The 24,824-nt window shown below is 43.6% G+C and overlaps 1 long non-coding RNA gene across 6 annotated transcripts; it reads left to right on the top strand.

Annotated features, from left to right (window-relative positions):
- Positions 1-1,696: 1,696 nt before the first annotated feature.
- Positions 1,697-23,197, top strand: LOC107316352. 6 transcript variants are annotated; one of them, XR_004307987.1, is made up of 10 exons: positions 1,697-3,201; positions 4,508-4,611; positions 7,514-9,111; positions 9,494-9,597; positions 11,540-11,645; positions 11,743-11,929; positions 12,047-12,242; positions 12,333-13,061; positions 16,087-19,861; positions 21,610-23,197. It is a non-coding gene; the product is annotated as an uncharacterized LOC107316352 (long non-coding RNA). The 6 variants fall into 6 exon arrangements; XR_004307991.1 differs by having other exon boundaries at positions 1,698-9,111; positions 16,087-16,219; positions 19,240-19,861; XR_004307989.1 differs by having other exon boundaries at positions 1,701-9,111; positions 16,087-19,401; positions 19,738-19,861.
- Positions 23,198-24,824: the final 1,627 nt, after the last annotated feature.

Genomic DNA, 24,824 nt, shown 5'->3' with positions numbered 1-24,824 from the left:
GTATTTACATGCCCACAGAAATCCTATTGCACAGTAGCTGAGAGTATTTTATTTAGATTTAGTATTTTGTAGTGGTTTTTTAGTGCTTCTCTATTATCCGAGGAGTGTTAGATTCGATATTTCAAATAGAAGTGTCACCAAACAGCCGGAGGTTTTTAAAAGATTTTTATTTTACATAAGGATAAATGTTGAAGATGCATTTTTCAGAGACGCCATCTGTTCCATGTTGACCTTAATTTTCTGGATGAGTGCTTTCCTTCAAACGTTTTAAGTCTTGTCTACATTTCATTTGCTTGGGAGTGTTTAGGATATTTGTTGAACAGGAAATCAGATATTCAGAATGCAAACACACCATTACATTGCAAATTATTGCCTTTGTATAATTTAGCAAACTGCTGGGTAAATAGTTGTGCAGACTGGCGGGGGTGACGCTGCCTCTGACATCTGGCAGGTTGGCTTATGGTGGGGCTGCACTTCATAGAATCTCAGAACCATTTGAGTTGGAAAGGCCATCTGGTTCAAGTCCCCTGCAATGAACAGGGATACCCACAGCTCAATCAGGGTGCTCAGAGTCTCATCCAGCCTGACCTTCAATGTCTGCTTGAATGGCTCTGGCCTGCTCTGTAGGCACTTAGTAGGAACTGGGGTAGGATAAGGGCTTGTTGGGTTTGTGGTCCTGGTGCACTTTGCTCTTCAGACAGAAAAATATTTAGTTTTGCAAAACAAAAATACATTTCTTTCCATGCATCTGTTTTTCTGTGATGTCTTCAGGAATTACTTCATGTTGGTAGCATCGTCATAGAATTTATATGATTTAAAACCATTGGGTTGTGTGCTCCTTAGATTTCTGTAGACAGTTCTGCAGCAAGAGATCTATTTCATTTTGTATAAATAAATCTTTTGAGACAAAACATCCAACTTTTATGTGATTTTTAAGGAGGTATTCTTTAAATACTGCTTCTGCTTGGGTATGGTCAAAGCTGCACAGCAGCATTAAGTGTATGTGTGGTGACAAGATGCATTTTTATCTACTGGGTTGCAAGTTAAATGTGAAGTCATTGTAGAGCAGTTTGCAACAGCGCAGCTGTGTTTCTTAAGTTGGTAAGAGAGCTTAAATCAAAATGCTTATCCCTGTGAATATCTGGACTGCCTTGAGGTGGCAGTAGATGGAATGTTTGTTGTAAATGTCTGAAGATAGGGAAGACTGCTGCTTTCTGCAGGCCCCCAGGGGAGATCAGCACAAGCAGGGTGGCCAGAGGAAACACAGGGTGGATTTTGAGAAGTTTTTTTCAAATTCACTTTGCACAGAAATGAATTGAAATCACTGTTTTGAGTGTGGTTCCCTGAGGCGTGCTCTAGTTGAAGGAAATAGCAGTTAAAGCACATGCTGAAAAACAACAGTGTTTCACCTCCTTAGAGGTTGCTGCTTGTCCCAGGTAATATCTGTGGATTATACCTAATTAAGGTAGCTACATCCGAATATTGAGTTAGCTATATAAAATCACTGAATCATAGAATTACCTGGGTTGGAAAGGACCTCGAAGATCATCAAGTCTGACTGCAGCCTAACCATAGTACCCTAACTCTAACAAACCTCTGCTAAATCATATCCCTGAGCACCACATCCAAATGGCTTTTTAACACATCCAGAGACTGTGACTCAACCACCTCCCTGGGGAGCCTATTGCAGTGTTTAACTACCCTTTCTGTAAAGAAGTGTTTCCTAATGTCCAACCTAAATTTTCCTTGGCACAATTGAGGCTGTTTCCCCTCATCCTGTCACCAGTGAAAAGAGGCTTGCCCCGCTCTCACTGTAAGCACCTTACAGATACTGGAAGAGAGCAATCGGGTCTCCCCTCAGCCTCCTTTTCCCTGGACAAAGCAGCCCCAGCTCCCTCAGCCTCTCTTCATAGGGCTGATTTTCCAAGCCCTTCACAAGCTTTGCTTGCTCCTTGGGCCCAGCCATTTGGCCATTGCTTCACCCAGGGGAGCATACGCCCATCCAGACCATGTGCACCCAGCCCATGTTATGGGGGGCAGTGTCAAAGGCCTTACTGAAGTCCAGGTAAACCACATTGACAGCCTTACCCTCATCCACCGGCCGGGGCACCTTGTTATGGAATGAAATCAGGTTTGTCAGACAGGATCTACTATTCATAAACCCATGCTGACTAAGCCTGATCCCCTGGCCGACCTTTTATTGGTCCGTGATGGTTCTTGAGATTATTCATTCCATAACTTTCCCAGACATCAAGGTGAGACTGATAGGCCTTCAGCTACCAGGATCATCTTTCTGTCCCTTTTTGAAGATGGGCATCACATTTTCCAGCCTTCAATCCTCTGGGATGTTCCTGGTCAGCCAGGACTGCTGAAAAATGATGGAGAGTGGTTTTGCAACCACATCCCTCAGCACAGGTGAGGAAGAGCTTATTTTTAATGAGTTTTCTTTTTTTGTCTGATAGAAATGAATGGGTTCCCAGATGCTTTGTCCCTTCATATGGAATTTCCTTACCAAGAACTGGATAGTGTAGGGATACAGACTGGTTCTGCTGTGCCATAAGCTCTTTGCTCCCTCGCTGGGTTATGTTTGCACTTGGGGTCCTTCAAACAAAATCTGAAGGAGAGAGATGTCCCTCTGGCTGGTCTCAGTGAGATCAAAGAGCTCATGGTGTTACTATCTGGAGCCAGATGTAGGCCTAAACATCATTTATTGGCTTATCCAAATGCAGACAAATAGCTTTCACACTTGATTATGAAAATAGCACCATTTAATTGTCATCAGGGAATTTCAGACTACATGTGTTGTTTTTTTTCTCCTCCAAGGTAAAGTGAAGATCTTCTGATTAACAGCTACAGTAGAATGTGACTGATTTATTTGAGAACGCTGCTTTTTGCCAAGCATGCTGCTATAACAAAAGTACTGTTCGTTATGACATTGTACTGAGTCACTTGTTGATGCTATTTGAGGGAGAGAATTTGGTTAAGAAACTGGAACAGGATGTTCATTTTATTTCAGTCCTTGTAATCCTGAGTCATCCCTGATAGCTGATGAAATACAGAAACTCGTATATTAGACAGGGCTTCTCTTAACATAATTTTTGGATGCTGTAATTTGATAGAGGGTGAAAAATACACAAAGCTGATTTTATGCAGAGAGGTTTATTTTAGTTGTCACTCTCTGCTGAAGCACTCTTAAACTTGGTATGTATGCAGCATTTTGCTGTGTCTTTAAGTATGTTGTTGGTGGGCTGCAACACGAGTTGATGTGTACATAGCTCACAGCTGTGCAGGTATTTGGGTTTTGAAAAGGCTGTTTCCACTGTTTGCTTTTTGGCTGGTTTAGGGGATATGGCTTTTGGTTTAGTCCCACTGGCTGCTTGTGGGCTGCTCCCACTGGTGGGTAGAGTGGGGAATCCCATTACGTGCATGTGAGGCAAGGGGAAAAGGCTGTATTCACATTTTAACTGCAGTTTTGGATGTGATCTTATCCAAGCCTGTGAACTTGCAGGGCTATTGTCCAGGTGACTGTCGGATTAGTATGACCCATCAGATCCGTGATACTATCTCCTGTGGAACTGAAGCTGAGCACAGAGACTTTTCATACTACTTTGTGTGCATCCCTTCAGCTTAACTTCAGGGTGGCAGGCAGCAAATCTTTAGCAGCCCAGCTTGCTTATGGGCAGAAAATAAAGTATATTGACTCAGTTTAAAGCTGCGGGAAGAATTCATGTTGGAAGAACATAATTATTGGGTCTGGAGTCCAAGTAGGATGCACATTGCTCCTTCTAGATGTGTGTGAACCATGCAAGAGGACCTACGAAGGCTCCTTCCTCACTTAATAGAGAAGTAGAATGAGTATGGGGAATGGAGGTAAAAGCGTACTTTTAAATCATCTGCATCCAAGCAGCGTAATTCATTCATCCCTTCTGGCACAGTTGCTAATTTATATTTAAAGCAATGTGAATTTCATGAGCATTTTAAAAAATCATATTTTAAATTCAATTTGCTGTCAACTCATTTGATGTTTTATGTAAAGTCATTTCCCATAAACAGGTTACTGAATATCAAAAGAATTCTCATGCATAATTTTTTGAAGGAAATAATAGTATAATAGAGATGCAAGCCTGGCCCTCCTGAGTCAGAAACAGTGCAGGGATGGCACTGCTCCTTGGTACTTCTCTTAATGCAGTCAAAGAGTGTCCTGGGCAAGTGGCATTTGAGAAGCTTGCAGCAGTAGTAATAGTGTTTTTGAGCCTGCAATAGGCTGTTCTGCAATGGCCTAGTGATAGATAATATATGAAGAAAGACGTCAGTGTGTTCTTTCTCAGATATCAGACAGAGAGTTCGAAGGAAATGGATTGAGATGCTTCAAATACAAGAGACGTTTCCAGCAGTACAGCTCATGTGGAGCTTAATGGACTGGGTAATATTAAGAGAGATGCTGTAAAACTAAGGCATGTTTGTTAAAAACTATTGAAGAAAGATGTGCTGTCTTTCCTTGGCACAGGATTCTCGCTTGTGTTTGGAAATTGCTGTCGTCTAGAAGGTGCGGCGCCGTATGAAATAGCATCAGAACTGCCACGGAGCTGAATCCTTCACAAAAAGCAAGAGGTTGGTCTCTGGGTGACCCCAATTTCTCTTCCAGGTGCTGAGTAATGTGCCCTGGGTGTGAGCATATAGCGTGCAAGTAAGCAGCTTGGGCTCTCGCACTGATTTGATGGATTTCAAGCACAGCACATCGGGCCAGGGAGGTTACTGCAATAGCTTTTTATTTATTTATCTGTAATTTGAACTGGCTCCATTGTAGAAGTGGGCTTCTCCCTCTCTTTGAAATCTATTAGAGGAAAATCATACCATAACCCCCTGAGCTGGTACAGAGGTTTCTAGAAGGAGTTCTATGGAAGACGCAGGGATGGATGAGGTTGGCCTTGCTTTTAGGTGCTGGGACTTGGCAGCATGAACAACCACAGTGGCCCACGCCTGGGGTCCATCACAGGTGGTCATCAAGGTTGTGCCAGGTGTGGCCTTCCTGTCCCATCACTCTGGCCTTGTCTGATTATGGCCAGGGGTTGGCTCCTGCTTTTCTGTGGGACAAACCCTGCCAGAAGCACTGTGTGTCTTTCAGCTCTGTCTGCAAGCATGTGGCATCCTCTGCATTACAGGGAGACACGATGGCTTCTTGTGCCTATAGGTGGTGTGAGATTGCTGCTGTTTCATGGAATCCAGAGCTTCTATTTATTTATTTATCCTTTAAGGATTGCAGTCTTGCTAATAGTGGGTTCAGAGGAATGAAAGCTTGGTGCCGTGCCAGCTATAAGTAACAGGTGAATCAGAAATGCAGCAGGGCTGCCCCTACTGACACAGCCAAAGTTTGTCATTTGGAGCTCAGCAAATAAAAACCAACCAAACAAACCCAGCATTTAAAATGATGTAGGGAGCTCCAGTAAGTCTTTGCAGGCTAATTCTGCAATTGTGTATTCTGTTGATCAGACTGTGGGGTGTCCTATAGGGCTTGCAGGCAGGTTGCACTGCGGCTCTGGGAAATCTGAGCAGCCTGTTGAGAAGTGTTCTTTTTGGAAGAGATGTGAAATATTACTAAGCTATTTAAGGGTGATGAGGCACTGGAACAGGTTGTCCAGACTGGTGGGGAATGCCTTATCCCTGGAGATATTCCATGTCAGGCTGGGCGGTAGCTTTGAGCACCCTGACTGAGATGTAGGTGTCCCTGTTCATTGCAGAGGAGTTGGAATAGGTGGTATTTAAAGGCCCCTTTCAACTCAAATGATCCCGTGAAGTTTATTCCGTGTTAATACTTGGTTCAATTCTTTATTCCAAACACACCATTGTGAATTGCTGTGTGCAGATCTGCCCCGCAGAACACACCTCTCTGCCCTCCAGTGTCTAATGCAGGTAGGCTGAGAAGCCAAGGAGAGAGAAATGTAAGCAGTGCAGCCTGTGTGCAGGCATGTTTTCTATTAGGGTTTGTGCCTGTGTGCTGCAGCTGGCAGTTGTCTTGCTCACAGCTGCTCAGGGGATGGCAGTTTCTCTTCGTTGCAGCTTTCAAGTTTTGAACTGTGTCTGTTTCCTATAGAAACAATGACAAAAAGCATCTTCTGGGCTGTCCCCATCAGAACAGAAACATACAATTGGGGATAACTGGGTTCTGACAGCTTTCCAGCGGTGTGGTTGCTGATTGACCCAAGCTTCAACAGGTAGCTCAGCAGAGGAGCAGGGCTCACCAGCGTCTGTAGGCTCCGTGCCCAGCAGCACACTGCTCTCATCAGCCTGGGATTAGGGCACGATGGCACTCAGCATGAGATGCAGGGTGATGGTGTTGCACTGAGGCCTCTCGTGCTAATCCTTGCTTAATGCGGCGATGCTGCCGTTGTTAGTGGCTGTTGCTGGACAGGATTAAGGAAGAAAAACCTGTGAGAAGCAGGGATTGGTCACGCATTATCTCCCTGTATCTTTTAATCTCTCATGTGGCAAGGCCTGATGTTTTCAAGTCTCCCTTTTGAAAGGGCAGATAGAAACATACTGCTGCTGTCTGGAACCTTTAATCTTTGCATGGAAAATAAGCTTTCTTTGCAGAAGCAGGATGCTTTTGCAGATGTTCTCAGAAATGCTGATGTTGTGCCTTGGTTGATACGGCCAATAAAAAATGAGGTCTTGTCAATCAAAACTATTACTTTAATGGTAAAGGCAAAAATGGCAAGTGCAAGAAAACCAGTGTTAGAGAAAAACGTGCCTCACTTCCTTGGTCTAATTTATGCAGGAAGAATTGAGGCTTTTATTGTGAGTCTTGATATCCACACACTGTTCAGTTATGAACCGTTACTGTTTTAGTTACTGTTGGCTGCCCAGATGATCTTTGTCAGTTTATTCAAGGCATGTCATTACTTGACTGTGTTTGGGGAGGTTGCTGCGAGCTCTGTGCTCCAGCCTGGTAGAGCTGCTGGGCTGGCTTTGGGACGTCTCTTTTCTGGATGTTAGGGAGAAAATTCTTCTCAGAATGAATGATGAGGTTTGGAACAGGCTGCCTGGGGGGGTAGCGGAGTCACCGTCCCTGGAGGTGTATGAGAAAGGTGTGGATGTAGCACTGAAGGACTCTTAGTGGGTATGGTGGGGGATTGTTTGATGGTTGGGCTCGATGACCTTGCAGGTCTTTTCCAATATTAATGATTTTATGATTCTACTCAATGATTCTATGAATATAGAATTTGACTTGCAGGTGTGTACTTAAGCATGCTTCAAGGCATGAAGGTTTCACGTGTGCAGGTGCTGCTGGCACTGTCAGTTGCTCACACACTCATTTCTCATAAAGACACAAAAGGATACAAAACCCCCCCTATGTATCACATTTCTGAAACAGTAATACAAAGATTCCAGGGGTCTTAGTGATTAATTAGATTCAAAATGGCAAACATGACCACCTAGCAACAAAATCGAATCGTATGCGAATAGTGCATTAACTCAACTAGCACTCCTATTTTGTTTCCCATCCCTACTTTAGCCATTGGAAGGTAGCACCGGTCTGACGCAGACCCTGCGTGTGCTTATGGCAGAGCCTTTTCCTTCCCTGGGCAGAAGCCTCAAAGAAAGCATCTGCTCAGATATCCCTATTCTCCTACACCCTCATTATTATCTCATGACTTAATCATAAGCTGCCTTTAGCTCAGGTCTGCTTGTAACGTCTTTTTTTTTGCTTTTGACGCGTGGGCTTTCCTTTTAATGTCTTGGTTGTTCGGTTCTGCGGTGAGTGATGGGACTGAAATACCTGCTGACAAGCAGAGGATCTTAAAAATTCCTTTTGAAATATACCTGAAAATTGCAAATTTGGGTCTCAGATGCAAAATCCAACCGCTCACCACCCAAGGCGTGAGAGAAGGCATGGGCTTCTTGCACAAACAGGTGAGCAGCACTGGTATAACATGCAGCTTCTGTGTTTAAGGCTTGCTGTGCTCCCAGATTCAGGCCTACTTTCTTACTGGGGAGTCTCAAGATAGTCAGTATTTTCCTTAAGGCTCAATCTTCCAGTCCTGTGATTATGAGAAACTGCTTTCATTAACTAAAATTGGCCTGAAAGCATGAGAGCGATCAACTGGCAGATGCTGCTGTCTCGAAAACTGCAAGACAAAGACACGTACCCCTACATTTTAAGGCCTTTTGGCTTTTGGGGTTGTAATTTCTTTCCGGGAAACCGTGGTGATAATTTTGGTGTGCTACTGACAACTATTCCCAGCTGGCTTTTGTTTTTAAGGTGGCACCTGGAAGTTTTCCTCCCCCCAGTTTTACTTTTTCAGGACATATCTCATTGTGAAACACCCAGTCTATTTGATTTTGGGAATATTTTTTGTTATTTATGAATTCTATATTTGAAATACTGTTTTTTCTTTGACTGGAAGATGGGGACATTTTAGCCAGCCCTCTGTGAGCATGACTTGCTGACAAATCCCTCACCGGGGTGTTATTTGCTTCTAGTCGCATCGCCCACACCCACACTGAGGTCCGTCTGCTCTCCTTTGGATGATGTGCATGCAAAAAGAAATTGGACATCTTAAGCATCCATCATTATGTCCCCCATAGGTGTGCATTTTTCATAGCAAGAAAAGAGAAAGTGTCCGAGTGGGGAAGAAAACATGCATTGGGAACTGGAAACCTTGGGAGCAGCGTGTTTGTATTGTGCTCTTAGCCAGTGCTGCAGAGATTCCGCAGTCCCCTTGTTAGCCCTTTGCTGCATGCAGTACTTTTGTGGTTCCACTAAATGCTGAGCTCACCTGGTTCAGATCTATGCACGCACTAGCGACATGAGGAGGAGCTGCTGCTGCCCGGGTGCTGCCAGGATACCGCCTGCTTGCTGGGGAGGTGCCAGCATTTATGACCGATCTCCTCACCTTTGCCAGCATGGTCCTGCCTCGGCTCGGCGGCTTTCGTTGGGTTTCTGTAGCACGGCCAGGCTCACTTTGCCCTCCTGTGGCTGACAGAGGATGTTCAAGACGTCTCTATCCCCGTGCATCAGTGCCCTCCAGGGCTGGAGTCGGCTCAGATTTTGCCTTCTGCTTGAAACAGTTCTGTGACGATTGCATTCGGTATTTAGGATTGCTTCTAGGGGTAAGTGCAAGCGTCTCTCCTCATCGTTTAACTATCGCTTCCGATTGCCGCTGTGGTTTTGAACTTTGCCATCTGGAGCAGCCAAGAGAAAATGAGTGTATGATCCATTTCCTTGATATGACGTATGCCCAAAATTTTATGAAGAGCACTCCACTGCCAGTTCTTCTTTCCTTAAGCCTTGCTGGCAAAATCATTCACAGTAGCGGGAGCTTCCACGGTGAGAGCTGAAGCACTCATTCACTTCTTATGATACGTGTCTCTACCCCAAAATAGCACTAATATTGTTAACCTCCCACAGAACTGTTCCTTCTTCAGCTCTTCAGACCTCTGTCCATTCAGGTGCTTGCTACTGATGGCGATTAAACTGTTAATCTGTTTTCAGCTGCTGATTTGTTTTGAGGAGCTGATGAAATACATCAAGAGGAGACAAGACTCTGATGTTGGTTGCTGGCTCTGGATGTCGTTGCCTTCTCGGATGTGGCAGAGGTGGGTTGTGTCAGTAGCACGCAGGCTGGCTTGAGCATGGAAACATGCCACCTTGTGCCATCGTGGGGATTGTGCCTGTGGTCTCTCTGATTAGACAGCTGGGGCTGCTGGGTTGGTTTTCTGCTGAGAACTGGACTTGGTCTGTGGGACAGTGTGTAATGGCTTTCAAGCCTTTAGGAGCTGTGTATCAGAAGCTTTAGTTTTTTGGTCGAATTTTTTAATGTGATTATAGGGAAATCTCACATTCTAATACTGATAAAGTAAACAATAATTAAGCAATGGAAGCAGCTGATGTTTGTATTCAGTAGAAGTGGTCTCAGCAGGTACCTGTTGTCAGTGCTTCACGTTGCACGCTTGGGTTCAGGGATATTGTTGACACATTTTGTTGATATATAGGTGAGAAAATGAGAGGATGGTGTGAATCTACATACCTTTCTGAAGAAATGGGTCTTTATATACTGTAAGTGTAATCAGTAATTCACTAGTACTTAAATAGCTGAGATATCAGCAGTTTGGGTCAAGTAAGGCCTGTTGTTCTCTGTAGGCTTGTCATTCCCTGTAACTCTGGTTTAACTGATTAGAATGCCTGTAAATAGAAAAAAAAAATGACAGTGAAGGAAAACAGAGCTTGATGGACGTGAGCTGCAACTCTTATTAAAATAAATAACAGCCACCACTTAAGATAAATGCCGTAAACTAAAGGCTAATGCAGGAAAAAGCAGGACTGGGGCCCAAATGTGATTATAATGAGAGTCAGAATGTAATTCCGAATGCAGGAGGGGATGTGTGAGTGAAAAATGTGTTTGATATGGTAAATTTTTTACTGTTACGTAGTTCTCAGCCTGAAGTTCTGCGCCCATTGAAGATTTCCAAAGGTAGAGCTTTGGAATTGCTTTAATGAGAAATCTTTGTTTTTACATTACAAAGAAAATAATGGTTTAGCAAAGAAATAACTCAGGAAAGTAGGCACAAGACATCAGGATTAGGAGTGTGAAAAACTGCACAGAAAATTTCTTTCAGGTTCACGTTTCAAAGGTGAAGCGGCCCGAGTTCTCAGATGTGCCAAGCAATCACCAGCTCCTCTTCAGCTCAACAGGAGTTGCAGAGTGCTCAGTGTGCATTTGAAAACGAGGCTGCTTATTTAGGCTGTCGCATAAGGACTTAATGGGCTGATCTGAGACATTCACTTCAGGAAGTTTTGACTGGATTCACATAAGCCCATGAAGTCAGAGTGCCTCGTGGTGGCTGCTGTTGAAAAGCATCCTCTCCTATTCTGATTCTCTTTGCTGACATATAATCTCAATATTCTTTCCTAATCTTTCAGAGATATAATATCTAGATTATCCTTTGCTAGTTTTGATTTGTCCTTCTCATGTGTGACAGGCAGCAAAACTTTCATTTGATGTTCTCTTTTTTGGTGATGAAAGGTTGAAGGAGTTAATACAAATTTATTTACTTTGGTGCTTTCATCTCTCTACAGTTGATCCACACCTTTGTAAATGCTGTGTTTCAGAGGAGGTTTAAGGTCTTGTGGATTGGTTGTTACTGTCAATTTATGGAGATTTCCTACACGTACTGTGTTGTATGATTTAAGCCTTCCCTGTTTCATTTAGTGTCTAAGCTTAGGGCATTGTATTTTCCTTCACTGGAGTACAAACTGGGTTCCATTTTTAAAACCGTCCATTCTGCCAGTTTGTCAAAATCGTGTTTATTGTAGCTCTGTCTTCAAACTTCCTTAATTCTTTTGTCATTTGCAGAATTACTAAGTGTGTTCTTTTCTATCTCCCAAATTATTTCTGCAGGTGTTTGAGTTGTCTAAGACAGATGATAGTGGCAAATAGCCTTTCGGTTGACAACGAACCACTGATACTGCTCTGTGAGGACAGAGTCTCAAGTTCTGTACTCTAGGTTGTGTTTCCCTTTTTATGATTATGTCTTCCAGGCTGTAAGGAATTGCTTCTTTGACTTCTTTTCGATGCGAAGATGTATACAGCGCAGCCACGGATAATCAAAGATATTTGTCTTATCCTACAGTCAACCCAATTAAGGTAGGGACAAGCACCTCGTATCTGATGGGCAGGCAAGAGGTGAAGGGAACAGTTAGAGGGAATTTCCATCTTCCCTTTTTTTTTTCTTCTGAGTCAGATGGGATGCAGGAGATCGAGGTAACAACACACAAACATGGTCTTCCCTTGCTCAGCTTTTAATATGGGGCTTCACTGCAAGGTGCTTGGAAATGCTTGCAGAAGTTTGGAGGACCAGGTTATCTGCTGTTCAAGAAATCTTCCATGCCGTGGGGGCTGCCTGCTCCCAAGGAGTACCTCAGTAACAGGTAGGGACAAAGAAGTGGTTTATGAGCTGAAAACTGCCCATTGCTTGCAAAACTTTATGGCAGGGGGCTGAGGTGCTGGGAGGCTGTGCCACACTGCACACAGCTTTGATGCTTCAGGTCCCAAATCTGGCAACCTAAGCTGTCATAGCAGAGCTGATGCTGGTTTTTGCTGTGCTCTGGCCTGCTACGTGGCTGACCTTGACTGTCTGCAGCCGCTGTGGAAGAGGAAATCCTGCAGAGCGAGCCCCACCTAGAGAGGAAAATGCCAAGCATGGCTTCAGTTCGTCCTTGGACTCTGCACTTTGTTGAATAAGTGAGTGGTGAATCACAGTGTGGTGACACATTCTAGCAGTCTGGCTGCTCCTCTCCTCTCCTCTCACATACCATTTGTGTTACTCTGCAGGTCAGCAGGCTCCAACATCTCGGTGCCTTCTGCTCAGACAGCTATATGGTCCAGCTGGGGCACAGGCGAGAACAGCCCTGCAAACTGCTGAGGGTGTGGGATTATTCCACTGCTGCAGCAAGAGATGTGCCAGGAACATTTGTCTCCACTAACAACAAACATTAAGAATAAGTAGCATTCCTTCTGGTGAAATACTTTCCGTTGGAAGGTAGCTGTTTGCTGCAGCTGGAGCAGGCACTGCTTCCTGCTTTTGCCCTGCTTTGCAGAGAAGACGTGTGCCCTGTGATAGCACACAGCAAGGCACACTCGGTGTTTAGCACCGCATCCTCATCTCAGATGATATTCAGAAACCTCTGACTTGTTCTTGGTGGGGATGAGGCAGAGCTATGAACTATAAGCACCTGCGTACATCTGGAATAGAAGGAGTTGTGGTTTTTGACAGTTTTATCTTACAGGGTGTGATATGCTCCTAGCTGGAAAGTAATGCTCGTCTGCTGTGGCATTTGAGCCACGTCTGTGCAGTCAGAGGGCAGGTTTTCAGTTGATGGTGCATGCAGCAGAGCAACCAGCAACAATAATAATTGTTTTGTGTTGTTTCAGTGGTACTGTGGACCCAATCCTAATCTCCTCTCCTTCCATTTCAGGGTGAGTTCTATGCATCTAATATTGGCATCTTGTTAATTATCAGAATCCTGGGTAAAAATCAATGGATGTGATGCTTTAAGTGCTGTAAGTATTTCTGGTGACTCTTAAGAACTCTTTGGATGTTTCTCTTGGCTCCTGCACCCTGTGTGCATTGCAGTTGTTTCATCACCACAGTGTAAAGTGCTCTACCACTACACAGCTGGAGCAGGATGTGGGGCAGATGGTTGGGGCTGTGACGAGGGTCCTGCAAGTTGTTGGTGTGGGTGGCAATTTTGTTCTAGCCCTTTTTATTCAATTTATCATGTGTGTGTGGGGGGGGATACGGCAGCCTTGAAAGTGCAAGAGTAAGGAGGTGTGCTGGATGGAATATGATGGACCCTGTGTGCATTGTAAAATGTTGTTGCAGGGAAGCACAAATAATGCGCGAATTTTATTTGCATTCTCTTAGCTACTGCTCGTCTTTTCACTTGGAGTAGCTGTTTGCATGGCATTAAGATAGATGCATTTTGGAAGCGGAGAGTTTTAGGTTGCAGAATTGTAATTGGTGTGAAGTTATTGGTCAATGGAATTTCTGTTTTGATACTAAGGTTGGAAGTTGCATAACGTTGTAGTGCTGTGTATGCCAGAGCAACTCCTGGTATGCAGTGTCAAGTCATCCATGTGAGCAGCAGCACTCACAGAAGTTTCTGCATGAGGTCACCACCAGTAATGACAAAAGACAGGAGGAAGAGCAAAGCCTCTGAGGCTACATCCCTCCAGTTCTGGTTAGCACTGTGTCAATATCTGTGTCCTTAATGCACGTGTTTGCACAACTTGGAAACCAATATGGCATACGGAAGAGGTTTAAGTGCTCCAGCCTTGTCCTCTTAAAGAAAAGAACCCTGTACAGCATCAAGGCCTAAGAGCTAGTGGGAGTTCATGATGGTGAGATAGAGGGTGTGTATTCACTGCAGCTCTGTTTTGCAGAATTAACATTACAGTTGATTTTCTCAGCTTCTTTTATTGTGAAAACGATAGACTTGCCGAGCGCTTCCAGACAGCTGCTTAGCACTGTGTGATCAATGGAAACCTACTGCATGCTGGTGGAGTCATCAATGAGTAACATTCCTGTGGGAGCTTGGGCAGCCTGCTTCGGGGAGCATCACCCCCACTCAGAGTGCCCTGTCTCATCATCCGCCGTCCCTCCGCTCCCCTGGCATCCTGCTTTCAGCGCTTTGCTGTGCATGTAATCTTGAACAAAGCTCCCAAAGATAAAATAGCTCAGTGGGCAGCCTGCTAAGGAGTAGCTACAGAATGCCACTGCCCGCCGGGAGCTTCTCCAATCTCAGCTGGTGTCACAGGATGGCAGTGTCTGTGGGCTGTGTTCTCATGTTATAGATGCAATAAACCTCTGCTGGAGTCTGACTAGGAGCTCTGGCTGAGAGGGATTGCTGATTAGATGCTGGTTGGAGCTCCCACTATGCTACCTGGTGTGCACAAAGTTAATTTTCTTCTCTTGTAAACATGAATCAATTGCTTTAATAAGCAATAGTTTATTAAAGGGAAATACAGTCTTCAGGGAAGAGGATGTTAGAAAAATAAAATGCACTTCGTTTATAAGTGCTCTATTAGTCCTGTTGGAGGCAGCTAGTTATGGGCTGCGCAAGTTCGTGACCTTGGGACCCTCTTCACGTCTCCCTTAAAGCGAGTGCTTCGATACTACGTGGCTTCTTAGTTACTGTTTTATAGTAACACCCCTGATGAGGACTGCTTTCTATCTCTGAAACACAGGGAAATGCTGCGGATCCTGCCTCCGCATCGTTTCTGGCATTCCTCGCATTGGCACCACGTGATACACACTTATCCTTGGATAGGCAAACTGCTGTGGTTGTGCTTGTGCAGTGGAAGGCATCGCTTGTACCGCAGAGAAGGATGTTCACATCAGGAGCATCACTGAATGACACAGTGCTCCCATATTAATAGTTTTAGTTTTTAATACTGCTCTGACTCCTTGCTGGACAGCAGATGTAAACATCACTACAAGTACCTAGACACAAAAATTACTCTCTGAGTGAAGGAGGGAAGCTAGTTATTTTATGTCTCTACATTAGATCCTTGCAGCAGCCCTGGCCATGAATAATGCCATGGAGTCCACGTAGGGGAGAGAATCCCTGTTCTCACAGCCGTGCAGTGCCCCAGTTATTTCTAAGATGGATGTAATGGTATTTGAAGTTGGAAAGGACGCTTGGCTCATCTCAGCTCCTCTCTCTGTCTCTGTGATGCAGTTGATGGGTCTCACGGTTCCGTCCTTACTAATCTCTGCTTTGATTTTGCCAGCATTTCTTATCTGCTTACTGTGGTCCGTTTGACACATGCAACTAGACAAGTAGTATTGCTAAATAATAAGATAATACTTGTGCCCCAGTATAAAGGGACTTTCTGTTCTTTGGTAACTTGTAGCTCTGTAATGACCTGGTTATACTGAGCCTCTTTGTGATAATCAATATTTTTGCATATGTGCCTGTAGCAAGAGGGCTGAGCCCAGGCTCCCTCGGGGCTGGAAAGAAAACCTTGGAGCAGGAAGCTGTGTTGTGCCACGTGGATCCAGGCACCCACTTCAGCAGTGACCCATCTCTGCTGTACGTAGATGGCAGCACCTCACATACAGCCTGTGCTGCTGCATGTAAGGCATACAGTTTGCCAGCAGTCTGCCCATGTCTTAACCTGATTTTGGCATTTTCTTTTTGGGAAAGATATCTCTAGAGAGTAGTCTTCTTTTTAACCTCTTGTGAGATTTGGGAATGCGCAAATGATTCTGGGGGCAATATGGCCCTTATCACTGTCTGGATGCCCGCTTGTCGCTGTGAGACAAGTGCTTGGAAGCAATATTCTGTGGCAAAACCTGCTCATTCCTACAATTTAAGTTTTATTGTGGTAGTATCTGAGAGCGACAGTTATGGTTCACATTGTGCAGGGAACAGATTATGAGAGCCTGGAGTGAAAGAGGGCTCAAATTTGGTATTTTTAACAAGTTTTGTAGGAAAATACTTTAGCTTCTAAATGAGTGGCAGAGCTTTCGGTATTTACGGCTTGCATGGTTAATATAACTTCTTTCATTACTTTACTTCAGGCTCCAAGCAGAAGAAGGCTGAGTGCCAGGAAGAGAAGCTGCCAAGCTGAGCTCTGACAGCATTACTTCCTCCAGGTGGTACATCTGAGTGGGTAACACCAGCGTTCATCCTCTATACGGGGAGAATACTGAGGTAAAAAAGAAACACAAGGAAACGGGGTTGTAAAGATGTAAGTCGTCTGCAAGGAGTCAGGAATTCATCATGTACCTGGAGACAGAACAGTTGTTTAAGCATTAGTGTGGTATGTTGTGAGGAAGGTAGTGGATGCCCATGATAACTCATTGTTTTCCATCTTGTTTTCTTTACTCTTCAATGAGGAGCAGCTCCTTACATGCTATTGTAGATCTACTGTAGAATTTTTTTTTTAATTTTCTGGGTTTCTAGTCTAATGCATGCTGAGAAACAGTGTAATCTACAGGACGCCCCATTATTTTCAAGGAACAGTTCAGCTTTGGTAAAGCTGATTAGCCTAGAGTGTTAGGTGAGAGTTTTTGCAGAATTAGCATAGTGAAGCTATTACCAAATTTTACCTTGCTTTTACCAATTGTCATATTTTAGTGAAGTAATTTAATTGCTGACTGGAAGAGGAAAATGAGTGCTTGTGTTGTTCCTCCTTTTGCTGCTTTCTTGTTTTAACAAAGACATTTCACTACCTTGCCAATGGAAACAGTTAAGGTAGCATGTTGTTTCTTTCATCACTGTGTGATCGTGGAGCAAAAAAATGGTGTCTCAGACCTGAAGTCCTCACCGTAGCTTTTGCAGGGGGAAGGAACAGCGTGCAGCTGAGCTGGTGTCAGAAATGTACATTTGCCATGTACGAGGGGGTGACTGAATTCTCCTTGTACGCTACTCTATTGGAGAAGCTTCTGTGTATTGCTGGAAGAAAAAAAATGCAGGTTGAAGAAGAAAACACTGCTGCAAGGAAAACTCGAATAGTAATGCTTAAGTTGTAGGCAGTGCTCCGCTTACCTGGCTGTTGTCCAGCTTTTGTATGATACAGTCTCTGTGTTTGTTGCATATGTCCCTTATCATTAGCTTTGGAAGCTAATATTTGAGATAGTCCTCCACGAAGATGAACAGGAAGAACTGTTTGAGTGAGAATTAATATATCGCATGTGCTACTCCTCAGAACAGTAGCTGGGTGCTTTACCTTGAATTTAAGGAAGTGTATTGCAGATGTTCTATTTGTATTCCAAGAAGAGTTTTTTATAGGCTACGCTGCATACTGAAATGATGTGAGGAAGCCAGAGCAAAGAAGGTGAACTTGGCTGTAATGAAAGGCTAAGCGTGCAGTAGTTAGTTTGAATACATCAGTTGCCTCTGTAGTACTCTCAAGTCAGGCTTGTAGACTTTGAGGAAGCAAAGAGGCTGTCGACCTTTATGAGAAGCTCTAACAGGGCTTGCGTATTCCTATTAAGACAGTTTCTGTGAAGCCTGTCTGTACAAGGGGACTCTGGTCACCCTCATCTTCTCTGTTGCCGAGACGCCACTGTCTTCAGCGCATTCATCCCAGAACTTCATCCTTGTATGCAAGCGTGGAATAGAGCTCCCCATACTTACCTCTCGCTAAATTTAAACACTGATGGTTTTCTTTTTCAAAATGGCACTTGTGGGTTTTTTATGCACAAATGAGGTGAGATCTCCTTGCAAGCATAGGCACAAGGACTTGGGCTGTGTGGCTGGCTGAGAGAAAGGTAAATAAATGACTGATGAAAAACATGATTCTAAGATGCTACTGCTGATGGATGCCTGGAGCACCTCCCTTCTTCCACCACAAAACTACGACAGAAACCCATCCAACAAAAAAAAAAAAAAAAACCAACAAAAAAAAGCCGCAAGCCTGGTTAGGTGTCTGCAAAGGTTCTCATAGGCTAGTGGAATCCTGGTGAAAAACAACCTGTGAATGAAAATCAATGTTGTCATTGTAATCCATTGTGGACAGAAAAGCAAGAAGCTTGGAAGGCTGCAGTAGGCACAGCAGCAAAGCAGTATAGTGAAGCAGCAACAGGAGATGAATGCTGTGTTAAATCTGTTATGAAGCTATAGTATACAGAAAATGTGGCAGCCTTCTCCTTATCAGGTAGCATTCACATAGCACACAAAAATCTGTAAATATCATATGGCATAAAGGGGATTATCATGCAAAAGAATTTCCTAGCAGTCAGGAAAGGAAGGACCACTTCTCACGAAGGGCGCGACTGAGCTATTGAAATGAGAACAATAACAGCCCTCAGTGCTGATGACCGTGGAAGTTTGATGTCTGCAGGTTCTTGCCAGGTTCACCGTGTGCTTTGGTAAGAGCTGGAAGGAAGCGAAGTCGCGGCGACCTGGTGGAATGCATTAGGTGGAGAAGAGGAAACTGCCTTTCCTGTCAAATAATTTTTTCAGCTAACGCTTTTTTACTGTGTGCGACCAGCTGTATAGTTGAGCGTAAATAGTGCTCACAGAAAGGTGGTAGAGCTCATTTAGTAATTGTTAATCTTAAATACTGTAACGAGGTCAAAATAGTAAGTTGTACAAAGACAACGGGAGTGGGCACCAAGCGTTGTGGTACACTGCGGTGAATAAGATTTATAGGGGCAAAATGTTTTTTCACATTGCTCCCATAGGGATGCATCAGAGTAACTAAGTCACACTCTGTTATTAGAAGCAAATCAGGTAAGTTCCAAGTAGAGTTTTTTAGGTTTTTCACTATAGCTTTAGTACTTAATGCACTTAGAAACAATTTCCCAGATTTTTTTAACGATAGCCTACAGATCTGATTTTCTTGGATTATTTGGTATAGTTTTGGCATCAACAGACCAACAGTGAATAAAGCTCTCCTGAGACTGCCTTGCTTGTGCAGAGAAAACACTGGCTCAGTTGCGTAACAGATGATCTCACCCTGCCCATGCTTTGCTGCCCAGTTGTCACGTGGGCGCAGTTAGCATGGCACGCTGTTCTAGCTGCTAATGGACGTGGAGCATTATCTGGGTAGCATCTGGCATTTGCCATGTCTTCCAGGTGGTTAGAAGGACAGGCGCAGTGAGTTTGCGTCTGTCTCAGTGCGAACATGGCCTTTTTCTGAGAAATGTTGTGCAAAGCAGAGTATGAAAGGCTTGCAAAGGGTTTTTGTGAAATCCTTAAAATGTGAAACTTTTTCTGTATTGCAGAACAACTGCTATCAGAGCTTCTATTTGATTAACTCTTCTACTCTATTGAGAAACAGCAACTGAAAGTCTCCCAACTCCGACGTTGCCCTAAACGCTTCTGGACCTCTCACTCGTTGGCACAGATTTTGACTGCAATCTCATGAATGGACACCGCCTAAATCTGTTAAGTTTTTCAAGACAGATGCTGAATAGTCTGATGGTGTAGGCACCATAAGAAAAGTTAAAGTTTTGAGCAACTTTGTCTTTATAGAACAATAGAATTAGTGATAAGGGTGCTATTGTCTTCAAACTTATTAAGACTAGGGTACCAAGTATGTGTGGTGTGTATTTATATATAGATAGGTAGATGTAGATATAGAAACATGCTTTTTTTTTAGATTTTATATTGGTGTGCTAATCCTTGCACTAGATAATGAGGCAGAGTTAATGGTCATGCAGAGAGACAGCCATCTCTCAGGGGTAAACATTTGCACATATAAGATACATTTCTCCCTGCAGGATTGCATGATAAAGAAGCTGTGCAACTCCTGAGTTTCCACTGTTGTTTTCATCTCTCAACTCGTGTCCCCCTGTAGAGGACCACTTTCTCATGAAAAGAAAATAGAAAGCAGTAGTCAAACAGGTAAGGATTTTTCACTTTTAAGAGTCTAAATACATAGGTTTTAACACAGTTTTTGAGGCTGGATAAGACCAATAAGATCATTTAGTCCAGCCACTGACTACAAGCTCTACTACTTTCCACTGACTACATAGCTCTTCATCTTTTTGTCCATACATTTTTCTTTTGTGTGTAGGAATTGATACAATTAATTGTTATTGGAAATATTATTTATTAACATACATTCTGCGAGATATCACCGGGAATTTTACCCTATTAGTTTATGAGAGTTAAGTAGCAGATTTTCCAGAAATTATGAGAAAACGCCAGGAAAACACCTAGAACAAAGACAGGAGCAGGAGAAAGCTGCTTCTGGTCTCGGAACAGCATGAAAAGGTGGGATATCACAGGCCCATGCCATGAGAAGGAATAGGAAAAGGCAGGGCTAAGAAAGGGAAAGCCAGGCAGCGTGAGCTCCTTTTCATCAGCCGTGTGAGAAGAGGGCAACTCCTGAGGGAGGCCAAATGCTAAAAGAGAGACTCAGCCAACATGATTGCTCGTATCTTAATATAGCTGAAGTCTTGGCAGTGTGAGAGGATGAGGACTGGGGATGGGGAGGGAGGAAAGCTGGGTCTGTGTTCCAAACCTATTTTCAATGGGGAGAAATAGCGCTGGCTCTTGAAGGGCCCTTCCTCCCAGCTCCCACTCTTCCACCCTTCCTGTAGATGGCTTCCCTTGTATGCTCCTTCCCGATGCATAATTCCCTCTTCTGTTTCTCAAGCCTATTTTCCTACTCATTTTCTCCTGATGTGAGCTTCTAGCATTCTTAATGCCTCCCCCTGTTTCTAACCGAATGGCAGATATATTGTTAAGATATTTTGGGAGCTGCTTAAGAAAATCTGTTGGCTTCATAGGGTTCCATAAACCAGTTTTGTTTTCAATTAAATAATTCAAATTAATTCCAAACTCTGTAAAAATTTTGCTTTATTTGGAACTAGATGTCATATAGATGTATTACATATACGTCATACAAAGTGTTTAGCATGATCTGGTGTGAGATTGCTGCTGACCCTAACGTGAAAATGCGTGTGTTGTGTCTTGAAGGCTTAGCTTTTATTATAGAGATGCACAGCAGCTTGCAGAGAACATAATTATTTTTCCAGAGAGCTTACATCTGGACACGCAAACAGAAAATCTCTTCTTTTCAAATTGATGTAGGACTTGTTTTTACATGTCCTGTACAGCGTGTCACCTCTTACTGTGTTCTGTTATAACCTGCTCGCCGACTTTAAGTCTCTGCAAGTCATCAACAGAGGAATGATAAACATGGTAGGAAAATGAGGGTTATTTAGAAGTTGCAAATTGCATATAGCTTTACCTGTGTTTAGCCAGATGTTTTCACCGTTCACTTTATCACGTCTCTCTCAGAGCTTTGTTGTGCTGTAATGACTCAGGGTCTGGGCAGCTGGTTCATGCAGCTCCTTTCGCTCTCATCGGGCTCATTTGCCTACAGGCATGTCAGAAGGAACAAGTAATGCAGGGATATATATAATCATAGTTGGCACTGCACTGAAAAGATGTTGAAGAAGTTCACTTGAAATGAATTGCGCAGGATATCAGGAGCCAGGGAGCTGAGAAGTGAGACACATTTGCTTGCACGGAGCGTTGCGTTTATGTAGACAGTCTGTTCCCTCATTTTGGTGTAAACGAGGCATGTGTACATAGTCTGCAATTCTCTGCGTTCTTACCACATGTTTCTTGAACCTTTTCAGCATCTAGCACCTGCATCTCTATGCAACAAATGAGCTGACAAAAGAGGCAGCGGGTCCCGATACTGGGAGACATTTGTAACCCTCGTGTGCTCAGCCCTAAGGAGCCTGCTATGAACTGAGGCATCAGACCAGGCCAGCCGCAGAAGTTCCTGCCCACCTCCACCGTTCTGTTGCATTGGCATTTGTTTGCCTGGCCCCAAATCAGCTTGCAAATTTCAGTGATTATAGTATGTTTTTTCATCCTATATAACAAAGAACTAGGGAAACATCATTTTGAATTTTGTCAATTATATCTACCTACTAACAGGTTGTCTCTTAATTTAAATCTTTCCTATTTAAACCACATGCTCTCTGAAAATCCCTGACCGGTTCCCAATGCTGATGTGGAACTTGTGTCTAACACCCTGTTTTTATTCTTTATCCTGACTCTCCTAAAAATTATGGAACTTAGCCAGTACTATTCTGGCCCAGTTCATTTCCAGAATATATTGCAATACTCTCCTTAACCATAGCTGAAAAGCTTAAGCCTCTGTTACAACTAGCATTATGGGCAGAGGACCGCGACTGACCGGTCACTGCGACAGAATCAGCATGACCAACTACAAATATTGCTCTGAACAACATACCTATCTGAAACAGTGACACTAATGATACCACAGGGATCCCAGGGAAAGGAGCAGGGTTACACAGAAACTTGAGAGTTACAAAAAGATTGACATTCATGAATATCTCAAAACCAAAAAAAGTAAAAACTTACCTATTCCAGAAGAAGAAAGGTAAGATCGGGCTTAACCGGAAAATGAAACTAGAAAACTCTTTCTGGTGCTACACAAACCACGGTTTGAAGGTAGGTTGATGCTTCCTTGTGTCCGTTTCCTCCTGAGCTTCTCAATCCTTCCAGATTTATTTGTTAATAACCTTCTAGAGGGCTAAAGAGAGAGGGCCAGTGTGCAACGAAAGGATCATTAGCTGTCCCAGGGAGTAATCGTCCCAATGAACAGTGAATTATAGTTTACCACCTGCAATTGAAGCTTTCTTCAACTGCCTGTTCTGCTGCCTGATAGGCTTATTTTCCATTTCCTGTATGTGCTACATTTCCTAACTTCTTTACATCATATAATAGGCATTGGTAGATTTACATAATGCTGTTTTCCTTGTGTGTAAGCGAAGCTTGCTCTTTTCAGATGGTACTTCGAGCAGGTCGCACCCCAAATACAATTTTAGCATCTACCCATATAATTAAAACTCTCATCAAGGCAGTTATTTCAACCTTCTGAGGCAAAGTTCCCACAGGCAACGGTTGTGCTTCAATTACCTGGTCAGTAGAAGTTACTGCATATCCTGCCTTACAGACTCCCTCAGACACAGCTTCTGACCCCGGCTCTCTCTCCCACTCTGACAGTTCTGCTTGCAGGGGAATGGTGCAGGGTGTTGCTCTCATGTCAGTGCAGGTAAACTCACTTTAACCCTTTTTCCTCTGTAAATGCTTCCTCTATTTCTATGCTCAGATACACTTCCACATTCCCTCAAGTACACTTTCATATATCATTAACAATTACACTTTCTTATACCATCAAAACAGTTTGTCCTTTTCCCTTCAAAACCCACAAATCAAACAACACAGTCATTCAGTCTCAATAAACACCCTTAACACTAGATAACTTTCCCTAAGCAATCTATACATTTCTTTTGTAAGCAACTCACCACAATACCAGTGCCAACTGAACCACCTCCCTCACACACTTCCTCGCAAGCAGTACATAGTATTACATAAATGGGTTGACACTCATTCCCTGAATGGAACAGGCATCCCTCTATGGGTTCATTGTCCCCATTCATACAAAACATAGAGACAGACAGTCAGACAATGATAATCGTTACACTCTGCACTTGCCCTGCAGCTATGCTGCATCTCAAGTATTCAACACATGCACTCGCAAATCACAACGCCTGCTTAATTGAAATCTGAATTCAAGATGATATTTTGAATGTTTTGATAACAATAATTTAAAAACACGGTACCAAACACTTAAAGCAGATGATAATATTGAACATACAACCTATAACCCCCGTGATTACAACTTGGAGAACCCAGGCTACCATTTGACAGGCTACAAGATGCACACACACCCTGGTGCAGGTAGGATGGCTCCACCTCATTTGCACATTGTTAGGAGAAAGCGTGCTACAGATACAGGCTGAACTAATACATCATCAGTAGTTGGCAGGAATTGGGATACATATTCATTACATTCCTCAGACCCCATTAGCATGCAGTCCCTCCCCCCTTGCGCATGCGTAGTGAGTTGTGGGGGTGGTCGTGGGATGAAGGCTCATCATCTTCCTCACTGTAAACTTTCGACCCTTCAGGAGGGGCAGCACCCCAGACTGGTTCCAGCTTGGCTGTCGATATGTAATCACCTCACTGTTCCATCTCATCATAGCACCATTCTCCAGCTGATACACCCTCATCTTCATGGACTTCATCCCCCTTGTTATTCCAGACCCTGTGCCTACACGCCCCATTCTTCTAACAACTTTCACAAAAATTATCTGCTCACTTCCCCCACCCCAGTTTCTGTGACAGTTTCTTTGCCTCACTTTACTGTGAGGCCCTTCTCGCACCCTTCTCTGGCACCATGCTGTTATAAGAGGAGCAGATTCCTGCCCTCATTTCTTTTCTTTGTTTTCCCCTTAAGAACCATGCCTCAAAATGTGGGACAATATGTTTGAGGGGGAGAGGAAGAGTAACACATGAAATCATTACCTTGCTCTTTACACCCCCAAGCATGCTTTCATACCAATAAGATGGTTGCTACTAACACCTGGACGCATTCAAGCTAACCCCAAGATACAGGGACTAACAGCTTAGGCAAGTATGCAGTAGGTTTCCTCTTGTCTCCCTATTGCTGTGTTAGAACTCCTAAAACAGTTTCCTCACCGACACTGTGAAAATGCTGTAATGGTTCCTTTAAAACAGGCAGACTTAACACAAGTATTGTGATTCAACCCCTTATCAATGCTTATACTTCTAGTCTCCCTTTTGCCCATTATAATGCTTTGGGTTCCCCCTCTGATAGTTTCATTTACAACCTGTTTTTCTGTGCATACTCTTCGATTCATTGTGTACATTATCCAGTTAAACCTAACAACTTTGCAATTCCCTCTTTATCCCAAGCAAAGAAAGCTGCCCAGTTCTTCCAAACTTATCTCCG

Source organism: Coturnix japonica, chromosome 7 (assembly GCF_001577835.2).
Source record: "Coturnix japonica isolate 7356 chromosome 7, Coturnix japonica 2.1, whole genome shotgun sequence".
Classification (NCBI taxonomy): domain Eukaryota; kingdom Metazoa; phylum Chordata; class Aves; order Galliformes; family Phasianidae; genus Coturnix; species Coturnix japonica.
This window is presented reverse-complemented; position numbering and strand designations above follow the sequence as displayed.